Source organism: Gorilla gorilla, chromosome 17, assembly GCF_029281585.2.
Source record: "Gorilla gorilla gorilla isolate KB3781 chromosome 17, NHGRI_mGorGor1-v2.1_pri, whole genome shotgun sequence".
In the NCBI taxonomy this organism is placed as follows: domain Eukaryota; kingdom Metazoa; phylum Chordata; class Mammalia; order Primates; family Hominidae; genus Gorilla; species Gorilla gorilla.
The window spans coordinates 98,257,936-98,280,782 of NC_073241.2; the positions used below are offsets into that span (position 1 = coordinate 98,257,936).

Consider the following 22,847-nt stretch of genomic DNA (forward strand, 5'->3'; position numbering starts at 1 on the left):
TCAGAAGGATGAAAGGAAATCGGTACCTGGGTAGGCTGAATCAGGGCAAGGGGCCTCCCATAGTTTGCAGAGGGCCCAAGGTCTGGACAGGAGCCCTGTGTGGCTGGAGAGAGGAGCAAATGCCAATGTGATTAGAGTGAGTCGGTGAGCACAGAGATGCAGGCCCCAGCAGGAAATCAGTAGGAAGCAAGGGGATGACACAATCAGACAGGGATTTTGAAATAATGATTTTGCCTGGAATCAGAGCTCCAGGTGGAGAAGTGTGTTTCAACCTCCCACTGTTCATAGCTTTGTGCTCTTTTGTTTGGTTAACGTTTGTATCTTTCTGAGAAAACTGAATTTCTTGAAAACCAGCATTTTTTTTTTTCTTTTTGGAGACAATTTAAGTGTCTTGGGGTGAAAGGAGAGCAGTGGTTTGGAGGGAGAGATGCTTGGAAGGTCAATGAGGTTCTGGGGCTCCCCAGTCTGTGTTGACAGCACCACAGTACCCTGGGTTGGTCATGGAATTTCCAGGAAGGATCTGATGATGGCTGATGAGCCTGGGGAGTAGCTGTGCTCAGCATAGCTACACGTACTGTGGAAACTGCGGGAAAGATGCAAAGAAAGGAGTCTTGCGATCTCTGAAATTAAGCTGCTAACTCTTCCTCCATTATACTTAGCTAGTGTAGCTAAGGGAATTGTCATGTTATGACCTTTTCTAATAGCTTTACCTTACATCCTATTGTTTCTGTCTGTCCAAATTTACTTGCACTGGGATTAAAGTATCCTTCTATCTTGTATTAATCGCTATGTCCATCAATTCTGGTTATTTTTGGTGTATCTAATGAAATAACTTAGTTTGTTTAATTTAAAAACCTGCATATCAATCCCCAGTTATCAATCCCCAATATCAAATAATTATTTCGGATGCTTTCTTTTAGCATCATCTGAAAATTACTTGTTTATTATTTATTTACCAAGAATCGCTATGTTTTGTTCTTTCTATGTCTCTTTTTAGTCCTAATGTTTTACATTATAATCAGTGTTTTTCAATTCACCATAGCAATATAAAAAGTTATTTTTATTGGATATAACCTGGAAATAAACATCATTTTTAAGAAAAAGGACAATGTGCTACATAATATACCTATTTTATTTGCCTTATGTACACCAAAATAATGCACACATACATATATATGTATATATGATATAGTTTACTCTCTCTTCACACATGCAAACATGCACAGCCACATATACATCAGGTGAGTATGCCAATGTAGTATCCCAAATATTTGTTAATCCAAGAGGGTAAAGACAATTAGAAAATTCTTAAGTTTCTATTAGAATAATGATCTGTTCATCTGATATCAGAAGGTGTTAAACCTAAAACCTACATATAAATCTCAACTTTATCAAGGCAAAACTTACAAAATTAAATACCTTTGAGAGTCAGCATTCCTTTCATCTTATAAATCTTAGATGATTTTTGTTTTAGCGCCCCTGGTATCTCTATTCCCTGACTTCCGCTTTAACATTCACTGATTTTTTTTCTCTAGAATTAACTCCGTCCCCAAATTTTGAGTCACATCCTATGGTTGTGGTTGATTCTGTGTCTACCTCCAGGTGAGTGATGCATGTTTGACTAATCCAAACATTTAGTGACCACGTATACTAGTATGGCCAAGCAACTGCATCAGAGACAATTAAATGTAATTATGGTTAGTCTTTTTAGAGAGATACCTTTTCTTGTCTGTTAAAATTAAACCTGCAAAAGTATAGATTTGGAGCTGTTAAAGATCTTACTATTACTTGGAATTAAATCAGAAAGAGAGAGAGGGAACATGTCAAGAAACCTGAACAGAAGACATAATGAGCTTCTGGATTAAGCATTGTTTGGATTAAGACACCCTTGGGGTTTTCAACTATGTCAACAAATAGTCTTTCTCATTTAAGAAAATTGGAATTCCATTTACATTGCATTGGATTCATAGCAGTTCTAAAATTAATAGCAAATATAATCTTCACAAGCAGAAATTCTTAAAGAAAAATAGTTTATTAAATAAAAAATAAACTTCCCTTTAAGAAAAACCAGGGAATTGATGTCTTATTTTGTTATTCATTACTAGGATAGCAAGTTTCATTCAGTTTTTAGCTATCGAATATGTATTGTATATAAAAGGGAAAGAAGGGAATATACATTATCACATCTGTGTGCACATGTGTTAAGACTACAAGTGGAATATGTGGAGGCTTTTTCTGTATCTGTGTTGAAGAAAACTACTCCCCAATACATTTTATAGTCTTATCCCTTATATCTATTTTGGAAAGATGTATTCTATGATACATATTATATTATTATTTATTAATGTCATAATATTAAATAATTGTCCCAACTACTAGTTACCAACACAAAATATTTAAAGTGATAATGAAACTAAGTTATTCACTGTATGTGCATGAGTATATATATACATATACACTGAATATATACTCAGAAGGGAAACAATAGAAATGGGATTTTGTTATATTGACCACATTTGTAATCTCTAGTAGGAATCCAGGCTTTAACTCAAGATAAATATCGTTTTTATATTTCTTATATATTTTTACCCATGCTGAACTAAAAAACATTGGTCTCCTAATCAATGCTAGCAGGTTATTTTAGAGATTAATTACAATTTTTTTGGAAATTCAGAAGCAGAATTTTGGTGTCTAGGAAAAGTATTCATCTTGTTAGAGTCATGATACTACTGGAATTTGAGGCAATTCCTTACACAGATCTGTGTTCTCCTGAGAGTCCTCTTATTCTTCTAGCCATACACAGTATGAACTTGAACTCTGCTGCAAACTTAGGCTACAGAAAACTTTTCTTTATAAGTTCTGAGTTAGCTGTGACAATTGTATTACTATTTCTGAATGTTCAGGTGAGTTAATCAATGTACTTTATTTACTAAAGATGGTATTGAGATATTGTAGTTTATGTAGATCTCTATTCTAAGGGAGAGAATGTCTTCAATAATTGTTGTGGTGAATTTTGAATATATTCTTGCATTCTTGTTTAATAACCCAGTCATAATTATTAAGATATATGAATACTTCAAAATTTTAGTTCAGTTTTATCAAGACCTGCAATGATGCCGTACCCCAAGGAAAAGTATTCTTCTTATTATTTTTATTACTTTTATTTTAAGTTCAGGGGTACATGTGCAGGTTTGTTACAACTTGTGTCATGGGGATTTGTTGTCCAGGTTATTTCATCACCCAGGTATTGCACCTTGTACCCATTAGTTATTTTTCCTGATCCTCTCCCTCTCCCACCCTCCACCCTTCGACAGGCCCCAGTGTGTGTTGTTCCCTTCTGTGTGTCCATGTGTTCTCATCATTTAGCTCTTACTTGTAAGTGAGAACATCCAGTGTTTGCTTTTCTTTTCCTGAAAGCTGGAGGCATCACACTACCCAACTTCAAACTGTATTACAGGGCTACAGTAACCAAAACAGCATAGTACTGATACAAAAACAGACCCATAGGCCAATGGAACAGAATAGAGATCTCAGAAATAAGGTCACACACCTATGGCCATCCGATGTTTGGCAAACCTGGAAAATTATTATTAAAAGACATTAGGTCCACTTTTAGGTACTGTGGTGTATTAGTCCATTTTCACACTGCTGATAAAGACATACCTGAGACTGGGAAGAAAAAGACATTTAATTGGACTTATAGCTCCATATGGCTGGGGAGGCCTCAGAATCATGGTGAGAGGTGAAAGGCACTTCTCACACTGCTATGAAGAAATACCTGAGACTGGGTAATTTATAAAAGAAAAAGATTTAATTGACTCAGTTCTGCATTGCTGGGGAGGCCTCAGGAAACTTACAATCATGGAGGAAGGCAAAGGAGAAGTAGGCACCTTTCTCACAGGGCAGCAGGACAGAGTAAATGCTGAGTGAAGGTGGAAACCGCTTATAAAATCATGAACTCACTCAGTATCACAAGGACCACATAGGGGAAACTGACCTCATGATTCAACCTGTTCTCCCTTTTGGCACGTGGGAATTATGGGGTTTATGAGGGTTATAATTCAAGATGAGATTCTGGGTGAGGACACAGCCAAACCATATCAGCAGGGCTGGTTTCCTTTTGCCCAAGTTTCAAGCAGTGGTATATGGGCCAAAGATGGCTCCACATGCCAAAGGTGGCATAAGGGCTCCAAATGTTGTCCTCATCCAGAGATGAGAGGTTGTAAAAGTGTCATGCCCTGGTCACCTTCACCTACTTAGTTATGAACAGGACTAGCTACTTCAGAGGTACCCTCAGCAGTGATACACAGAAACGTTTACGGCCTCTTCCAATATTCTAGCCTTAGTCCTTGATATGGTTTGGCTGTATCCCCACCCAAATCTCATCCTGAATTCCCACGTGTGTTGGGAGGGACCCAGTAGGAGGTAATTGAATCATGGAGGCAAGTCTTTCCTGTGCTGTTCTTATAATAGTGAATAAGTTTCATGAGATATGATGGTTTTTAAAAAGAGGAGTTTCCCCACACAAGCTCTCTCTCTTTGCCTGATTAACTGTATGTCTATGGTAGGCAGAATAATGGTTTCCAAAGCTATCCAAATTTTAGTCCCTGGAACTGTCAGTGTGTTACTTATATGTCAAAAAGAGTTTTGCAGGTGGAAAGAAAGCTGCTAATCAGTTAACATCGCATATATAGATTACTCTACATTATCTCCATGGGGCCAGTGTAATCACAAGGGTCCTTAAATATAGAAAATTAAGGCAATCGAGTTGACAGTAGAATAAGCAGGACTTGACCTGCCATTGCTGGCTTTGAAGATAGAGAAGCGAGCACAAGCCAAGGATTTCAGGCAGGCTCTAAGAGCAGAGAAAGGCCTCTGCTTGACAGCCAGCAAAGAAATGGGGAGCGTAATCCTACAAACACAAGGGACTAACTCTGCCAACAACTTGAATGATCAAAGAAGCAAATCTCCTGTAGAGCCTATTAAAATATTGCAATTGTAGCCACGTGAGAGCTATGTCAGGCTTCTGACCTCCAGAATTCCAAGATAATAAATTTGTATTGTTTAAACCATTGTTAGTCATAATTTGTTACAGCAACAACTAACACAACACCACTACTCTTGGGACTTGGATTTGATGCTCTGATAGGGACTGGGTCCGATTTCGTTCAGTTTGTCTCATACAACACTTGATTAGTGCTATTATCAACAGAATTCTGATCAGCAGTATGAGGCCAATCAGCAATATTGATCTCAGCCATGCACACCAGAATCCTGCACTCAGCCTATTGAATAAGCCCCCAGAAGAAGTAGCGTGTCTTATTTCAGATAATCATTCATTTTCACTTCTCATCTTATGGCTCATATGCACTACTCCACCTGAACAGCATTAATTAAGACAGCAGAAATTGTTGATGACTACATATCTTTCTCCTTGTTGAGCCAAGATGTAGATTATGGGTTGTTAATTGCAACTCATACAAGAATTGCTGATATACGGCTTATGCTGTCTCAGAGGGGACACAGGTTACCCTAGTTTGGAATTGTTGAACTTGTTTTGGATCAGTATTGTGTTGATTTGGTTAGGCCTCAAGAACAGAATCACCACATATTTGCAGATTCAATAGCCATGCATGCATAACCAAAGGCTAGTTGGGAGTCAGAAGCAGCACTTGAATTTTTATCATTTCAAATGAAACAAGGTTGTCCAGTCTGTGCATTTGCGCATGCACGAGACAAGTCTGCATTCATGAGCTGTGGTTGATGATAAAAGGCCCAGCAGGTCCAGCCATGCCTGCTGCTTGACTCAGGTGGATCTCTCTCCCCATGCCTTCTGAAGCCTCAGGTGTTCCCTCTTTAGTTGTTGCTGTTTCTTCTCTCCCAGGTTGCTACTCTGTTTTTATAAACCCATTCCTCACCTGTACCCAGAGATTTTGTCCAGGTGAGTCCGGTTTCATGGAGCTGGGACACAAATAAGGTTCCCACTGGGAGAAAGGTTATTTATTGAGCACCCATTATAAGCCAGCTGCTCATACTTGCTATGTGGGTTTACCTTAACTATAATCTTGGGTATAAATTTTATTATTGATATTTTACAAACATGGAAGTTGCAAGAAAGGCTTAGTGACTTGCTCAAGTCTGATATTACTTAGCCTTCTGATCTCTGTTGCCTTTTTAGATGGCTTGCAATAAAAAAAAATTCAATATATTACATTGAATGGGTCAATGTGATTCAAAAGCCCCTGTTTCCTCCTTTATACTATACTGCCTTCTACTCCAAAAAAGGACAATGGAGAATCTCTGTTAAATGAAAACATATAAATATAAACATACAGAAACATACACACACAGTTTTCTTTTTTTTACCATTCTGTCCTGTTTTAATAAAAACAGGGAATCATTTAGCAATTTATGTAACTCCCAAGAAAATTTTTCCAGGCGTAAATATAGGTACTTAGTGAGTATACAAAAAATGTATATGAAATGTACATTTATTGTACACTACAGAAATCAGGCTATACAAAAATGTATATATGTATTTTTATATATTTGTAATAAAATACCTATGCAAACTATACAAAGTGTGTATGACACCAACATAATTATTTTACTGAAATCAATTTAATAAATAATATTAAGTTATTATTTAATACTAAAATAACTGCCACGAATTGAGCATGTGCAATGCCTTGTGCTATGTATGGTATGAATATGACATCATAAAAAATTAGCTGATAGGTATTTTATCACCCCCATTTTATAGATGAGACACCTGAAATCCTATGAGGATATGTAACAAGAAGCAAGTATTCAAACACAGGTTCACACTAAAGAGTGAAGAAAAGCATTGTTTGAATAATGTTGCCTTCCTGTGAGCCAGAAATTAAAGAGAGTTAGTGGCGACCTTGGTAACAGAATTGCGTTAAGCTTCTTGTCTTTACATCACCTAGAAAACAAAATCACACATGAGTAGTCACCAACACAGATCACATTCCATCTGAGACATGGTTAGCCTGCATTTGCAGCTAAGAGATTCATAGTAATGAATATATGGATCCTATGGGAAAGGGTTTTAAATTACCAACTATGCAAGGGATCTGTGGCCATCATCAGCAAAACTTGCTGCCTGTCCCACAGCTATTATACCTCCCTGAAGTGCTTGTTTCATTCTATGTTTATGGCTGTAAGTAGCATCATTAGCAACCAAGGAACTCTCGTAGGATTGAAGTTTCTGAACTGCCTATGTTACTACAATATGTCTTAAAACTTCTGATGCTGTGGTACAGTCTCTGCATCTCAGCCCCCTTTTCCCTTCTTCCCCCCAAAACTTATCAGATCTCTATTTTTAGGTACCCGTTGCTTACATTTTCCTTATACACCTAATATGGTTAGGCTTTGTGTCCCCACCCACATCTCACCTTAAATTGTAATCCTCATAATCCCATGTGTCAAGGGAGAAACCAGGTGGAGGTAATTGAATCATGAGTGCAGTTTCCGCCATGCTGCTCTTGTGATAGTGGGTGAGTTCTCACGAGATCTGATGGTTTAATAAGGGGCTCTTCCCCCTACCTCCGCCATACTTCTTCCTGCCACCTTGTGAAGACGGTGTCTTGCTTCCTCTCTGCCTTCTGCCACAATTGTAAGTTTCCTGAGGTCTCCCCAGCTATGCTGAACTGTGAGTCAATTAAACCTCTTTCCTTTATAAATTACCCAGTCTCAGGCAGTTCTTTATAATGGTATGAAAATGGACTAATAAACACCCATATACACCCAGATTTGGTTGGATGTATCAACAAAAGTGCAACATTGAAATCCTCTGGGTGCTCAGCTTTTCAGAAGAACTTCTATGTGAGGGGAGATAGGTAGTTCAGGGGACTTATCAATAGGCCTGAACAATTGTTCCCTGACATGGACTCCCACCATCTGCACACAAGCCCATGCTGGTCCTCACTTCAAGGCTCTTGTTAAGCACTGAAGAAATAAATTATCCTCTTGATCCTTTTGAGATTAGCTGAGTTGTACAAACACTTATGCCAAATGCTTCTCAAATTGTAGTGGGTTACCAGAGTGCCAGGGGGCTAGTTAAAATACTGTTTACCAGTGCCCACCCCCAGATTTGCTGATTTGGCAAGTCTGTGCCAGGCCTAAGTATTTGCATCTCTCACAAGTTCCCAGCTGACGCTAATGCTGCTGGCCAACAAACCACACCTTAGGGGCTACTGCTATCCACTAAGGCACTCAGAAAGGATGCATGGAAGAACCAATGTTCTCAAAAATGACAGCCCTCCGATTATGCTATGGAAAAGCATTCTACCAGGTCTTCCTATCCTACCACCATCTACAACTTCTCTGACAAAATGAGGCTTTCTGTATTACAAAATATATAGAAATATGTATAAAACTATTCCTCGTTAGTTCTCAAACCTAGCTTCATATTAGTATCAGTTGAAGAGATGATTCAGAAATACTCAGATACCACTCCCCAGAGTCTGATAAATCAGTCTGGCTTGCTGTGGTGGTATCAGCACCTTTTTTGGTGACTCCTGTTTCCAGGTGATTCAAATATACAGACGGGGCTAGAACCACAGCACACCCAAAAGGCGAGGCCCGAGTCTCTTTATTACTTTTCTCTCCTTGTCATGTCCTCCACTGAGGGGTAGGGGGTGACATCAGATTAGAAAAAGGAAGCACCAAATCAGCAAATTAGTTTTGCCTTTCCTTTTCTCAGTTTCTGTTTATGATGTTTTGGCCACAAAGCCTGCTCACTTTTATAATGGTAGCAACACCTCTTTATTCTTATTTTAGGAGTACCTACTATGGGTCAATGCTTTAAGCTATAACATAAGTTGTTTCATTTTGTACTTATAGGTGGTTACTAATTCACATGAGCAGTATTAATTTTTTAAAAGTGGAAGATGTTATTTTCAGCCAGTAGATGTTTAGGAAGATATCAGCTGTTTTATAAGGGTACATGCCAATGATGATTCTGCCTGATGAATTATCAAAAAGCCCCCTGATGAACATTCAGTCATTAACACCAATACAATAGACAGTTCTAATAAGCAGTTATTTTGAGGAGTATATTATCAATATATATCTCTGAGACATTTTTTAAAGAAAACAATAAAACACCAACCTCTTACTTGACACTTTTGTTTTTTATAAACAAATCAAGACAAATATTCTGATCAATATTTATACATTTTGGAGTTTTATCCGCCAGGGATAATAAATTAGCAAAATATTAAAAATTGGAATTAGGATGAAAACAAAGGAAGCCAAGATGGATAGATAATGGCTTTTGCTAACATGCAGTAGGAAAGTTAATGAAATATTTCATGATTCTTTCTTAAATATTTGATATAATAGTGTAACAATAAATATTTTTCAGTATGCAAGAACAAGAAAAGTTTTGCAACTTGAAAGTATTTAGAAATATACATTCTATCTGTAACTAAGATTTAATCAAATATACTTTAATCAAATATAATCTCAATATTTATAATTTTTTAATGACTACTTCTGCCTTTAAAGAAGCTAAATTGTCTATTATGTTTTTGCAGAAGCATTGATGAATCAGTTTATGAAATAAAATACCTATAATGATTTTTAATAATCCATTAGAGTTGAAATTTTCTATTATCTTTTTTCATTGACTTAGTATGTACTCTTATAATTTTATAAAAAGGTATTTTAAAGGAGGCAGAAGCTAAATGGAATATAATTCTCTTTTAGAAACACCTGCAATAGACATAATTGTTCAATTGACTTGAAGTTAAGGGATGTCTGATTGTTATTTCACGTATATTAAAAGTCATGAATGGCAGTGACATTAAGCTGTCTCCAAAGTCACTATTGCCATTATATCCACAAATGATTTTTATTATTAAACCTCATTATGTAATGAATATCTTTGTGTCACTGCCCTTTTTGTAACCTATATTTGTGAAGTTAGAATTCACTTTTGAAATGGTTTTCCTTCCAGGGTGTGTTCACATTTGATTTATGTTCATCATCATTCTTTATGGAATATATTGATTTAATGAAACACAGTATAGATGATTTGTTTCTAAGTAAAGATTTACAAATGTTTACCCTAAGCACTAAATGGGAAAATCAGGTATACGTTAATTAGGATAGATAAAAATGTTAGCTGATTAGATTTTTACAAGTCAGATAATATTCTTTAGCCAATATCTTATACAAAGCCTGTACGATAAATGAGCCAAAAGTTAGTTTGAAACTTTGATTGTGAATTCTACCTGGAAATATTTGAGTCTATGGTAAATGGAGTAAGCATGTGTAATGGAAAGTAGTTATGGTGCAGGAGAAAGACTGTGAGCTTCAGAGTCAGATGTAGATGTAGACGGGCTCCATAATCTGGAAATAATTTTTAACCTCATTAAGTTCCAGAATTTTTTAAATTAAATGTCCTCATAAAAATATTGTAAAAATTGAATAAGATCATGCATATAACACATTCATAATGCTCGACATATGAAAGTCATCTTCAATTAAGCATTTATCCATTTATTCAACAAATATCTTGTGAGCAGCTACAATGCAAGGGCAATCTGGTAGATAGAGGATACCATTTTAATCAGATAAATTTAGTTTCTGTCCAGTAGAGTGTAGACCTAACAGTCAATAGTTTTTACCTCCGCTGTTTTCTGTCTTCATACACTGTTCTGTTTTATTCATTATATGACATTACATTGGGTAGAAATTTCCCTACCTGAGAAGATACCAAATAATTCCTAGAAATGACATTGATTGATTTAAATTTCAACAATTATGTATAATATTGATAGTTAATAGCCCATAAGTTAACTAGACTTTTTTGAAAATCAAATAGTAGCTAATACTTTCCCCACTTCTGGGGATATAATACTAACCAAGACAGAAATTACCCAATGCACTGTAAAGTTCATTGGAGAAGAGGGGTCTTACATATTGCAGATAGTTGAGTGACCAGTATCTAGGGTGAGAAAGGAGGGAGAGCTGCTTGTGTAACTAGGTATAAGTGGTGCTTTTTACAGAGGTAAATGAGATTGGTACACTGGAAGAGCAATGGATTTTTTACAGGGAGTGTTTGTTTTGGTGGAAACATCTATTCAGTCATCTTCAGATGGGTCTGATTTGAAGCACACGAAACGTTTAACTTACAGACACTGGGCAGTTAGATGATAGTCAAGCACTTGAAGTTGGGATTTGGTATGAATTTGGACTCCATCTGTTAGAGGTGTGAACTTGACTTCCTCTCTTTTCTAAGCCTCGTTTTCCTCATTTGTAAAGTGGTGATTATACGGTATTCAAAGGATTAATAGATAAATTAGTGAAAGCTCTTATTCTCAATATTGGCTCACACTAAGAACTCAACACATTTCAGTTATTAAGTTATGGTTTCGAGTACTATATGGATCAGGACATTGGAGACATCGCCTGGATTATAAGCATGGATTTCAGAATCCTAGACCCACAGGTGGTAAAAAATCTAATGGGAAAGCAAAAGGCTATTGACAGTGAAGGAAGAACAAATACGAGACTGATCCTTATCCCTAGAAATTATAGTTGATAATTAGAGAGGCAGAGCTGGCAAACGAAGCTGAGGAGGATCATCAAAAGGAAAAGGAGAAAAGCAGAAGAATGGGATAAGGCCTGAAAAACAGTGAGTGCAGGAGGAGGATGTGGCTACCTCTGTCCAGCCATGCCAGATGACAAAATGAAGAATAAAATGTATGCTTTGGATTTACGATACAGGAGTTGATGGTGATCTTGGTGAGAGCTTGTCAGAGGGGAGGAAATAGGGCGAAGAACCCATACTGGAGTGGAAAGGGAAGAAATGGAAGAAACTATTACAAACTACTCTTTTAAGATATTTGATTGTGATATTTTCAAAAAATTAGAAATTTAATAATTGTTATGTTGGGTAGTAGGGTAAATTTTTTAATCAACTTAAGCCTTTTTAATGCTTTTAAGTAGAGGAAAACTGCTGCTTTTCTTGGCAGGCGGATTTTAAAGAGGGGGGACAATGGATTATTGTAGGGCAAGAAAGTAGTTGAAATGAGGAGTCGTGCTATCTAACCTCAATGCTAGAAGAAGCAATGGAGAAATTAGGGTGGAAGGGCTGGAGAGCATGACAAAGCGGCAGAAAAGGTGTGCCTTTCTGAAGTGGTGATGAGAGGCAGTGCAGCCAGTCAGCTGGAGACCAGGAATACGTGCTCAATGAGCTATTTAGGATTTTCATCAAACACATTTCAACTCATCATAGCTAAAAGTCAGCAGCCATAAGTTATATATTTTTCCCACCTGTAAAGGACACTGAATGGATGTTGAAAGCTCAAGATCCATTTCATTAGATTGGACCAGAAGTCTTAATAATTTGAACAGAAAATGTAGCCTAACAGAGGCCTTTTGTCTCTCCCAAATTCCACACAGCAGGGGTGTTGAAGTCAGTAAAGCCTTAATTTCACCCTTCAGTGTCTCACAAGACTAAGAACCTCAATTTTGATGAAAGGGATGGAAAGGTTTTATAAAGTTTTCTACCTGAAATGGAACAATTTTTATCCTTCTGAGTTTTCCACTTTACAAAAGCATTGGTTTTACAACAGGCTGTCTTTGCATCCGTTTTACTGAGGAAAGGCAATGGCTTTTATGGCAGCCCCTGCTGCTGGGCTCTCGAAGCTTCAGTTTTCCCCTTAGCAAGGCAAAAACAGGAGGCCTGAGCCTGGTAACCTTAAAAATGGTATAAAATCTAAATTGGAATTTCAGTTTTCTCATTGCTTAAAAATTCCTGGTAGTTAGTGTGTCCAGTCATTTCACTGACTTAATTTCATTCTAAATTTTCAAACATTAACCATCTCCAGAGCTTCTAAGCATTTCTTGGATAATGAGTTTTTGGTAATTTGGTAACATTTTCTTGGGTCTTACCTTTGATATACCAGGAAGAAGAGGAATATATGGAGCACAGTTTGGTTATAAGAAGTAAACAAATTACATACTTTAAATATATGTATATAATATACACACACACACATATATATATGCCTGTATGCATTTTGTAATGTATTTAAAATCACCAACTCTATCCTATGTTTAATGTTTATGATGAAATATATTAATGTAAGGAGAAAATACTAAGTTACCACACAATCCTAAAAATAAAAAGAGTAATTGCCTTGTCATCTACACTAGCTCAGATTTTTGTTTGTGTGTTTTTTATTTCATTTTCCTCTAACATCAGAATTTCCTAGGACTAAGTTTGATAATTATAAGCACCTTGCTGGGAAGATCTACAAGGAAACAAAGGCCAGTGTAGTCTGTGAAGGGCCCAGATACTTGGATTTACAATTATTTGATAAAAGTATTCAAGATGTATATATAATACATATATGAGTAGATTATACATTATATAATTATATATATTATACATAATATATACAATTATATGCACTATATATTATACATTATATGCATGTATAATGCATACATATACTATGTATTATATAATATGTTTATGGGCTATTTTTAAATCATAGGTGTTCTTGGGATACTGGCAAAGGAAAATCTCAATGACTTAATACTTTAATATTTAAATATATGGTAAAGTAATACAGTAAGTAACACAAGGAAAATCAGTGAATGGCACCTCACATAATGATGACGTGTGGATGGACACAATCAGGTGTGCTATAGGTGGTTGCACAGCTTGGGCCAAAATGACTGCCTCGGGGCAAAATGGAGCTGAAATTAAGGATATGCTGAATTCCTCATGTCATGGGCTCTGGCCTTCTGCTCTATCTCTGTTGGGGAATAACTACTATACTCTTCACAAAGCCAGCATGTGGTCTACGTGCTATAACTGGGAAATTGTATAAATGTGAGGGTCCAAAATTGTGAGCACTGATTGAAAGATGCCCTTTGAAAATCACCAGGAATCAGAATTTTGGATGGTTGCTTTAATTTTTCTATATCTTCAATAGGCTGTATGGTTACTTAAGGATATTATAGTAGAAAAGACTTGTTGAAAAGTAAACAGGAATAAGGTGCAATGTCAAACCTATAGCAAACACAAGATCACAGTAGCAGTTACACAAACACATACACTTTTTTTTCAAGTGAGCACATGATTTATTTGAAAAGTCTACTTTATTTTAACTGCTAGAGAATACTCTAAGTATTGTGATTTTATTTTTACAGCATGTCTCATTCAGAGGCATGATCAGTAAATCTTTTACATTACAATAATGTTAGACACCTCAAAATTTAAGTAGATTTAACACTTTGAGTAGATAAACTTACAGTGTGATGACATTGTAGCCACATTTTTTTCAAGGCAACTATGATCTGTAAGTCACGTTGTATTGACCAGAGAATTTTTTTTTGTTTTATATAATGGAGGCTTTACGTTTGTCAACTGCTGGATTCTCAAGCTAAGATGGAAGGCATTTATTGCACTTTATATGAATACATTTTAAGATATTTGTATTATTTAAGATAAGCTAAACTGCTATGACATTTTGGACCCAAAATATGTAATGGTAGAATATACTGGAGTTTTTAGTACGTTCATATAGCAATCTAATTTGGACCGACACCTTCCATGTTGTAGTTTTGATTTCCTGAGGAATGCATTCTCAACGTGGGCCATATCATCTGGGGGTGGAGACTTTTTCGGTTGGTGGGTGTGAGAGGTGAAAACAATGTTACAATAGTCTGTGGTCCTCCAAGGAGCCACAGTTTATAAACATATATAGCATACCCATGTTATTAAAATTTTATGGAGAAGTAGGATTAGGAAAAATGTCTAAAAAGCCTCCTTAGGAAGAGTAAGAATGGGGTCACGGGAGTGTTGAGAAACACTACTGGGGGCCTTGTTCTTGCTTTTTGCTCCCATCTGGCAGAAGATGATAGGGAGCACAGGTATGCATCCTTAGGGAAGCCTTATGACCAAGCCCAGAAGTGGCAGGAACCTCTCACCCATATTCATTGGCTAAAACTCAGTCACATGACCATAGCTAGCTGCAAGGGAGGCTAAGAAATGTAGTCTAACTGTGTGTCTAGGAACAAGAGGAATATTGGTTGTGGTAGCTATATATTGTCTTTTAATTCCAATTCGTAGATGTGTATGTATCACAAAGTGGGTATTCTATACACAAACTGTATTATTCTATAAATTTGCTTTTATTGCTAATCTTATCTAAACATTCAGTGAATGTTTACTGAACTGTTTGTTGAACTGATGTATGGATCTGTTTTCTTCTAACATGACTTGTATATCCCAGCTCTGTACATCTTGTCAGATTTTTGACCAATTGTAGAGAATTATGAGTCCAATAATAAGAATTATTTCTTTTTAAGTCCTGACACTAGATAACCTACCAGTATTTCCGTGAATTTAGTCCAGGCTTTTACTGTTGTCTTCCTTTTTTACTCCATTATTTCGGCATTAAATATAAATAACTGTATTATTCTATAAATTTGCTTTTATTGCTAATCTTATCTAAACATTCTGAATTTTATAAAAATTTCCCTTTGAACTATTATTTGTATAGATATAAGTCATTTCTAATGGAGAAGCAGTACTTTTCTTAACAGTAACCAAATGGAAAAATGGCAACATTTTCTAGACCACATCATAGTTTTGGATGAATTATGTTGGTAAAGATCATAGATATTTAGACCACCTTAAAATGCATCCTTGGTGTATACAATTACTTTTAGTATGTTCCTTAGATTAACATTCACTCCCTTTTTCCATTTTACACAGAAACCTTCTGAAAAAATTCCTAGAGATTAATTATTCTACCTATTCAAAAATATCTTAGTTTGAGATTATATTTGAGGTAATAGGATTTGGGGAGAAGATACTAAACAAAACACCGTTATGACAGTCAAGAGACTTTGGTGTTCGATCTGTCCTCAGTTTGAAACATACAGATCATTAAACCAATCTGTACCTTAATTTCATTTTCAGTAAATACAGAAGCTTCTTTAGTGCAGCTTTACAATTCCTTCCACTTTATTGACAACTGATACAGGAAGCTTTCTCTCTTTCTAAATCTGCTTTCTGCTCTTGAATAATAACACAAATAAAATGTAATGTCCAGTAGACATCTTGAGAACACTTTGTGTTATTTGTTGAAGTGGGTATTCATTAGTATTTTCGACTAAAAATATAGTGCACATTCATGTTTTTAAATCCGTTTCTGCCAAGATAAGTTGAGCAATTACAATTTCCTCTGCTCTAAACACTTAAATAGTGTTATTTTATTTACTCCTCACAAAAAAATATTAGGAAGAGATTATTCTTTTGCCATTTCTATTTTATAAGGGAGGAAATTGAAGTGGAGGTAGGACCCCACATTTGTTAGTGGAGAATTGGGTTTAGAACCAGGGCTGGCTGACTCTAACAATGACTCCAGCACAAATCTGAATTGTTTATCCACAACCTTGTAATAAGATTTTACAAAGAAAATGTATCATCTCACACCAGTTAGAATGGCAATCATTAAAAAGTCAGGAAACAACAGGTGCTGGAGAGGATGTGGAGAAATAGGAACACTTTTACACTGTTGGTGGGACTGTAAACTAGTTCAACCATTGTGGAAGTCAGTGTGGCGAATCCTCAGGGATCTAGAACTAGAAATACCATTTGACCCAGCCATCCCATTACTGGGTATATACCCAAAGGACTATAAATCATGCTGCTATAAAGACACATGCACACGTATGTTTATTGCGACATTATTCACAATAGCAAAGACTTGGAACCAACCCAAATGTCCAACAATGATAGACTGGATGAAGAAAATGTGGCACATATACACCATGGAATACTATGCAGCCATAAAAAATGATGAGTTCATGTCCTTTGTAGGGACATGGATGAAATTGGAAACCATCATTCTCAGTAAACTATCGCAAGAACAAAAAACCAAACACCGCATATTCTCACTCATAGGTGGGAATTGAACAATGAGATCACATGGACACAGGAAGGGGAATATCACACTCTTGGGACTGTGGTGGGGTGGGGGGAGGGGGGAGGGATAGCACTGGGAGATATACCTAATGCTAGATGATGAGTTAGTGGGTGCAGTGCACCAGCATGGCACATGTATACATATGTAACTAACCTGCACAATGTGCACATGTACCCTAAAACTTAAAGTATAATAAAAAAAAAAAATGCCCATGTTTCTTTTTGCTATTTTTTTCACAACTTGAAATTGAATTTTAAGGAGATAAGTTCATTTTTACCTATCAATTATTTTTATCTCAAGTTTTTGGAGGCCAAATATTCTTAATTTTAAATGTAATAATGGTTCATTTTGATTTTTCACCATCAAACATTTCCATGCCCTCCACATCACTTAATCTGGTAACATTTGACTTTCTTGGGTATTGACATTGGGAGAGTCATTCATAAGTTAGAAGAAGCCTGTTCAAAATACTTAATGAGTATGTCTATTATTGTTCATTGTGGAGCTATAATTTCCTTAGATTGCTCGATTATATTTTGTGATAACATATTGGAATACAGTGTCAGCTTAGATATTTATTGTTGTATTATACTGTGTCAGGCTTTATTACAATCATATCAGTTCCAAATTGTAGCAGAAGTTTGTGTGTTGTGAGTTCTACAATATGATCATATAAATGTAATTAGGATGATTGCCATTAGCTGAAACTCTTATGGTCCTCTTAATTTTGAATTTGAAACATAACTAAAGAACATATACAAAAACCAACTAACCAAAGAAAAATCCATAACAACGTGACTTTTAGCTACTGTGGGTGTATCCCAAAGGAACATTTGACAGGCCGGGAGAGGTATTTATGCATTATAATAACAAAAATTAGGCTTCCTTTTAAATGAGACAGTAAATGCTTTCACATGGCACTAGATAAATGTCCTTTCACCTATGAAGAATTATTACTGATGAAAAATTATGTCACCGAGGCAGTTAATTTCTACTATGTCCACATTCACAGGTAATGAGGCAACTCTCTAGGCTCTGTACTTAAACTAATAATTTAACTAAATTTCTTAGTGTAGTAGCAAATAATTTGGGAAATTCTATGAATTATAAATTTTAAATGAAAATGACTTATCTACCTAAAGTAGTTTTCAGCAAAATCTATGAAGATTCATTTTGGGGAGTTTCTTTTTTTGACTATCAGAAAATTGAAGATTTAGCTCCTTTCATTACTATAGTGAGCCAAGTGAATATCTCTTTGATAAGAAGATAAATCATCAACAATTTATTTTATCCTCTTTTTCAAAAGTAACTTTCTATTGTAGCATGTATGTTTTCTTTAAAGCAGAAAGCTATAATAAAACTGAAATAACACAGATCTACAATTAATTCCACTCATGATTTCTGAGGAAGCTGAATGTTTTTTAACTTCTATGAAAACAGATTTAAGTTTGACCCAGGTATTTAACTGAAAATAAATCTTATCCTAAGTCAATTCTAAGAAGAAATAATTTTTACACACATATAAAAACAGATAAAATATTCAGTAATTATCCATTGAGAGGGAAAAACTGTAAAAAAAAGATCAGTAATTAGAAGTCACATGACAATAGCAATTTTAACAGTGCCTTTTCTTTGACTTTTTTTTCAGCAAATACTATATTCAAACGTAGTTATGATTGTGATGTTTATGTAAAGCTTTAAATGTCTCTCAGATTTTTGTTCATTCAATAAATATTTAGTACCTCCTCTGCTTTACACTGTTCTTAAGATATAGGTATATTTCAATTAAAAAAAAATAGACACAAAATCCATGCCTATTTGAGGACATAGTATGCTGAGAAAAGACATATAATGAATATCTGGCTACATTTGATATTTGGGTAGGTGGCGGTGAGTCCTATGGAGAAACAGAAAGCCAGGGAGGTGGTCAGGATGCCTGTAGTGATGTGGGTGCATGCCCCAGCTTGCCACTAAATAGGATAATCAGAAAAGACCGCATCTATAAGGTGACATTGAAACTGATACTTAGAAGAGATGAAGGAATGAGCTAGCCATGGTCATGACTTGGGGAACATTTTGCCAATCAGGGCTAGAGAGATTTTTAAGATAAACATGTGCCCAGTGTGTTGGAAGCCACTGTGGCTGAATGGATAGTGCAAGAAACACAGTGGCAGAAGATGGGATTTCGAATCTATTTTGAAGGTAAGGTTGAGAAGATGTGCTGATGGATGAGAGAGAACGTGAGGAGTCAAGAATGACTCTGGGTAACAAGAGGAAGAGTGGAAATGACATTAATGATATAGAAATGAATGTGTATCAGCCGTATTTTGGAGAGAGGATTAAGAGGTGTTTGTGTTGATTTGGTTTGCCTTTGGATTTAGTTTGGTTTTTTAATTTGTTTTATCTATGTTAACTTTGAAATACCCATTAGACAACCATGTGGCGATGTCAAATAGGCTGTAGGTATCTGAATTTCAGGGGATCTGTTAGGTTGGATAATGTAAACTGGGCGTCTTCAGCTTATAATGTTGTTTTAAGCCATGAAACGGGAAGAAATACCCAAATGAACACGAATTGATAGAAAAGCAACCAGGCCAGAAGATTTTGCCTTGAAGTTTTCAAGGTTCAGAAGTCAGGGACAGGCCTTGGACCCATTAGGGATACTGAGAATGAGTGGCCAGTGTTGAGGAGTAAGATGTGCAAGTGCAGCATCCTGGAGCTGAAGGAAGGAGGGAAGGGAGAAGAGGGAAGGCAAAGAGAGATGATAGTGGGTTCACCTGCTGATGCCTGAGAACTGTCCATGGTTCCCACTCTCCTCCTCATGTTCATGCCCCTTCTGTTTAGTGCTCCACATCTCATTCTTTACAGATTGAGCATCCCTAATCCAAAAACCTGAAAACCAAAATACTCCAAAATATGCAGTGTTTCCAGCAGACATGATGCTACAGGTGGAAAATTCCATGTCTGGCTTCATGCAATGGATGCACAAAATTACTTAATATTTTGTGTGAAATTATCTAAAGGCTCTGTGTATAAGACTTATATGAAACAAAAATGAATTTTGTGTTTAGACTTGGGTCCCATTCCCAAGATATCTCATTGGCAAATATGCCAAAATAAAAAAAAAAATCCAAAATCTGAAATACTTCTGGTCCCAAACATGTTGTATAGCGGTTATTCAGCCTGTATTTTCTGTCACATTTTCATACAAAAATCCAAATGATATACCTGTTAAAGGAAGCAAATTGTGCAAAAATAATACTGGTATTTAGCTGTAGATAGAGATGTTCCTCCTTGTTCACCTCTCCAGTAGTTTTGTATTTCTCATTCATCTTCCAGTAAAGGCAGTAAGATTCCTTCAGCCCCTTGGTATAGAAGGAATAAATTGTTACAGGAGTCTTAGTTTTCTACTTTTAGAAATATGCAACAGTTTTATTTTTCCTTGTATTACCTTTATTACTGCATTTGTGTTTAGAAACAGATGATTCCCTAATGTATACAGCATGCTTCCTATAAGCATGGTTTCTAAGGGCTTCAAATTAGCATACTTCCTAAATACCTTGTGTGACTGGATCAAATAAAGATGTTCATTTTAATGCCTGAAAATGAATTAATTGTTCTTTAGACAGTTCAGAAACTTGTCAGGACAACTTTCATATATATATATACACATACATACATATATATACATACACATATATACATATATATATACACACATATACATATATAATATATTTACACATATACACACACACACACACACACACACCCAACACACATATACATACATAAGTCAATTACTATTATTGACAGTTGTGTTCCATAAAGACCCTACAGGAAACAAAGTAGTGAATACTGAATAAATGCTTCTAGGGGAAATACAGGTTTAGGCTTTTGCAAGCCTCTGATCACAACATTTTGCCAACCACTTAATCCATAATCTTGTTTAATATGTGTTTCTGTTTAAAGATGTCTTATTTAATATGCGTTGTTGATTCATTAACATTGACCTTATAACAAACAACACTATAACTCATAGGGAGTAAAATTTATCTAACACATGTGTTTTCTCCCTAAGGCACATCACAGCCTTCTAGCACTTAGGAACATTAGACAGCACTTTAGCAAAATGCTTGGGTGGTCATTTTAAACAGATAAATTACCAACACAAAGCACAAAAATGTCAAAAACGTGGCACCAGATAAGCCTCAGAAAGATACTTGTTCACAGAATGAGAGCTGAAACCAGAAGCTGAATGTAGCCTTGTTTGACCTCAGCTGGAAACGTGGGCATCCATCTGGAGACTGAAATTGTTTGTCACTTTGCATATGCTGACAAATGATCCCCAAAGTGCTCTGAGTATTGATTTGGGGATTACAACTACATTTTCATGAGTAGGTGACTTTGCAAAAATGCAGTCCACACATAATGAAGATTGACTCCATTTTTAATTGTTCACCAGTCTGGATGTATTCATTTATCGACCACCGATGTAATGGCATCCAGTGCACACTGGATTTGTTTGAAGGTTTTATTTTATTTTATATTTTAAGTTTTGGGATACATGTGCAGAACGTGCAGTTTTGTTACATAGGTATACATGTGCCATGGTGGTTTGCTGCACCCATCAACCTGTCACCTACATTAGGTATTTCTCCTAATGCTATCCCTCCCCTATCCCCTTACCCCACCAGCCCCCTGACAGGCCCAGGTATGTGATATTCCCCTCCCTGTGTCCATGTGTACTCATTGTTCAACTCCCACTTATGAGTGAGAGCATGCGATGTTTGGTTTTCTGTTCTTGTGATAGTTTGCTGAGAATGATGGTTTCCAGCTTCGTCCATGTCCCTGGAAAGGACATGAACTCATCCTTTTTTATGGCTGCATAGTATTCCATGGTATATATGTGTCACATTTCCTTTATCCAGTCTATCAATGGTGGACATTTGGGTTGGTTCCAAGTCTTTGCTGTTGTGAATAGTGCTGCAATAAACATGTGTGATTTCAATATTCATGCAGAAAAAAGGTCTCAACTCAGACCTTATTAAGTCAAAATTTATACAATTGAGACAATGTTTGGAAGGGAACTTAACTTTTGGATTGTTAAGCTTTCTGCCAACTAAATACTATAATACAATCTATGAAAAAAGTGTAAGGACATACAAAATGTATCAGATTTCAGAATGAATATTAAACTTCTAAGAGAACATATGATTATGACACATATTCAAAGTATATTTTATAATCTGAAAACTTTTAAATTCCCTAAGGGATGAGGCCATGTTTTATACATTTTAGTACTTTTGATAGCACTTCATACAGCATTTTGTGTATGGTAAAGGCTCAGTTAAAATTAGAATTTATACATTTTTGCTAATTACAAATGTCATATCTAGACAATTGTACAACCAAGTAATTGATTTTATATTGACTGTTTTATAATACAAATATCTTATAACTTAAAAATGATCTTTTCTACTTAACTGGAATAATGAGAATTTACCACTTAAGAATTTTAGTATTCATCAATACGAAAATTAGTATCATTTTATACTTAAAATCATTATACAGCTATCCCTAGATACAGTATGATATCATTGATTTTCCCAGATTATTTATATTCTTTGTTATAAATTTAAATATATTATTTTAATTTATTTTGGATACATTCCAAATCTATGCACTCTTGAATTAACGGCCATCATATCAGCAGATATTTTAAAACAAATATGGGAGAATATAGACTCTATATACCTATCTAGATACCTCATATATTTAATTTATATCACACCAATAAAGGTTTATTTAGTAAAAGGTTAGGAAATCCAATAAAATATCAATTAAATTTTTTTATATGTA

General features: G+C 35.7%; 1 protein-coding gene across 36 annotated transcripts in view; it reads left to right on the plus strand.

The window, feature by feature from the left end:
- CCDC102B (coiled-coil domain containing 102B) overlaps positions 1-22,847 on the plus strand; it is a 467,886-nt gene that overhangs the window by 193,608 nt on the left and 251,431 nt on the right. For 4 of the 36 annotated variants that reach the window (XR_008673559.2, XR_010131252.1, XR_010131254.1 and 1 more), the window contains one exon: positions 1,536-1,602. The exons of the other annotated variants lie outside the window; for them this stretch is intronic. The gene's annotated coding sequence lies outside the window, so the exon portion shown is untranslated. The remainder of the gene's footprint in view (positions 1-1,535; positions 1,603-22,847) is intronic. 36 annotated transcript variants of the gene reach the window in all.